This window comes from Asparagus officinalis, chromosome 1 (genome assembly GCF_001876935.1).
Source record: "Asparagus officinalis chromosome 1, Aspof.V1, whole genome shotgun sequence".
Classification (NCBI taxonomy): Eukaryota; Viridiplantae; Streptophyta; class Magnoliopsida; order Asparagales; family Asparagaceae; genus Asparagus; species Asparagus officinalis.
The window spans coordinates 132027148-132030613 of record NC_033794.1 but is presented as its reverse complement, the minus strand read 5'-3'; positions in this window follow the sequence as shown (position 1 = coordinate 132030613).

Below are 3466 nucleotides of genomic sequence, written 5' to 3'. Positions count from 1 at the left end.
CATGGGTAATAGCTCATGAAATCGTTAATTTTAGTGTCCAAAAATTTATTTGCCAATTGGTCCAAATGACGAACAATGGCCAAAATAATGGATAATTGCTCATGAAATATTTAATTTTGGCCCACACGTAAGTATTTCCCAGTGGGTCAAAATGACTACAAATAGCCAAAAATCATGGGCTTAGTTCACAAAATTGTGAATTTTGACCTTCATGTAATTATTATTCAACTGGTCAAAATGACTAGAAATGACCTAAAATTGTGGGTTATAGCCCACGAAATTGTGTATTTTAGTCTCTATAAAAAAAATTTCCAAACTGTTAAAATGACAAATAAAGACAAAAAATTATGGGTTATAGCTTATGAAATCATTAGTTTTGGCCTCTACGGAATTATTTACTAACAGTTCAAAACAACTACATAGGCAAGAAAATTATGAGTTATAGCTCATAAAATCATGATTTTAAGCCTCCATAGAATTATTTACCAATGCATTGAAAAATCTAAAAATAGTAAAAAATATTGTAGGTTACAGCTCATGAAATCGTCAATTTGGTATCCACAAAATTATTTACAAATTTGTCAAACTGACTAAAAATGGAGGGTTATAGTTCATAAAATTTGAAATTTTGGCCTCTATGAAATTATTTGTCAGCTGGTCAAAAGAACTGAAAGTGGCCTAAAATTATAGGTCGTAGCTCACAAAAACATGAATTTGCGCCTCTAATAAATTATTTACAAATGGGTTAAAATGACCAAAAATAGCCATAAAATTGTAGGTTATAGCACATGAAGTCATGATTTTTGGTCTTCATGGAATTATTTACCTATAGGTCAAAAAGACTAAAATCCCAAATATCATAGTTTATAGCTTATGAAATTGTGAATTTGGCATCCATAAAATTATTTGCAAACTGGTCTTAATGACTGAAACATACAAAAAATCGTAGGTTGTAAGTTATAAAATTGTGAATTTTAGCTTTCTAAAATTATTTGCCAATGAGTCAAAAAGATTAAAAAAAGTAGAAAAACTATGTGTTATAGCTCACGAAATCATGAATTTTAGCATCCATGAAATTATTTATCAATAAGTCAAAATGATTGAAAATGACCTAAACTATGTGTTACAGCTCACGAAATCGTGAATTTTATTCTCCATGAAATTATTTGCTAATAGGTCAAAAAGACTAAAAATAACCAAACCCTGTGGGTTATAGCTCATGAAATCGTAAACTTTGGCCTCCATGAAATTATTTGCCAATATGTCAAATTGACTAAAAATGACCGAAACTTATAGGTCATAGCTCACAAAATGGTGAATTTTAGCCTATGGGAAAATATTTGCCAATAGTTTGAGTGACGATAAATGGCAAAAAAAAAATCATGAAATCATGAGTTTTGGTCTGAGTGAAATTATTTGCCAACTAGTCAAAATGAGTAAAAATAGCCATAAAATTGTATGTTATGCTCACAAAGTCGTGATTTTTGGTATGCACGAAATTATTTTCTAATAGGCCGAAATGATGAAAAATGCCTAAAAATCATTGGTGCTCATGAAATCGTGAATTTTTGCCTCCTCAAAATTATTTGTCACCTGGTCCAAGTGACTAAAACTGGCAAAAAAAAGGGTTACGGGTCACAAAATCATGAATTTTAACCTAAAATCATAGGTTATATCTGATGAAATAGTGAATTTTAAGCTACGAGAAAACATTTACCAACTATTTTAATGATGAGAAATGGCAAAAATCATGAGTTATGGTTCATTAAATTGTGAATTTTGGTCTTCACAAAATTATTTGCCAACAGATTTAAATGACTAAAAATAACCAAAAATCATGGGTTATAGAACAAAATTGTGAATTTAGCCTTAGTAAAATGATTTACCAGCAGGTCGAAATGACAAAAAAATGGCCAAAAATCATGGACCGTAACTCATGAAATCGAGAATTTTAATCTCAATAAAATTATATTCCAACTTGCCCAAATGATAAAAAATGGCAAAACACCGTGGGTTATAGCTTACAAAATCATGAACTTTGATCTGTACAAAATTATTTTCTAATTGATCGAAACAAATAAAAATGGCTAAAAGTCGAGGATTGTAGCTCACCAAATTATGAATTTTGACCCCACAAATTATTTGCTAAAGAGTTGAAATAAATAAAAATGGTCAAAAATCATGGCTTATAGCTCACGAAATCATGAATTTTGGCATCTGCAAAATTATTCGCCAATTGATCAAAATGACTAAAAATGGCCATAAATATGTAGTTGTAGGTCACACAATCTTGATTTTTAGCCTCTGCAGAATTATTTGCCAACTTGCTTATGAAATCATGTATGTTGGCCTCTATTGAATTATTTGCCAATGCGTGGAAACAAATAAAAATGCCCAAAAATAATTGATTATAGCTCATGAAATTATAAATTTTGGACTTAACCAAATTATCCACCAAATGGTTAAAATGACTAAAAATGACCATAAATTCATAGGTCATTGACAATAAAATCTTGATTTTTGGTTGGCAATGAAATTTTTATCAACAAATTAAAATGACTAAAAATGCCCAAAAATCATGGGTTGTAACTCATGAAATCGTAATTTTTGACATTCATAGAATTATTTACCAACAAGTCAAAATGACTAAAAATCCTAAAAAATTATCAGTTATAGCTCATGAAATCTTGTATTTTGACCCCATGAAATAATTTGCTAATGGATTGAAATGACTAAGAATGACAAAAAATTATGGATTATAACTCACAAAACAGTGAATCTTAACATCCACAAAACTATTCGCAATGGTAAAAAAATAATGATAATAGTCCATGCAATCTTTAATTTTGGCCTACAAATAATTATTTCCTAGCGGATCGAAATGACTACAAATGGCCAAAATCATGGGCTTGTAGCTCATGAAATTGTGAATTTTGGTCTTTGCAAAATTATTTACCAGCGAGTCAAAATATTTAAAAATGGCCAAAAATTATGAGTTATACTCACAAAATCATGAATATTGGCCTCTGAAAAATTATTTGCCTATAGGTTGGAATGACTAATAATTTGTGAGTTCTAGCGGATGAGATTGTGATTTTGACCTCTGTAGGCGTCAAAAAAATGCTTACAGACATCCAAATACCTCTCAAGGCAAGCCGCTCTCTTAATCAGAAGGGAATGATTCAAAGGAAGCGAAACAACATGGAAGAACATGTACACACCAACAAACAGCGCTTGGTGTCGCGGCTCCGGCGCGGCAGCTCATGGCGCCGCGGCCATGGCGCGGCAGCATGTGGTGCCGCGGCTAAAACTGTTTCAAACACGTATGAACGTGGGTGTAACTGCCCCTTTAGCCGCGATAGTGTCGACTGCCACGCCCTTTAGCCGCGGCAGTGTCGACTGCCGCGCTCTTTGGCCGCGACAGTGTCGACTGTCGCGCCCTTTAGCCGCGACAGCATCAGCTGCC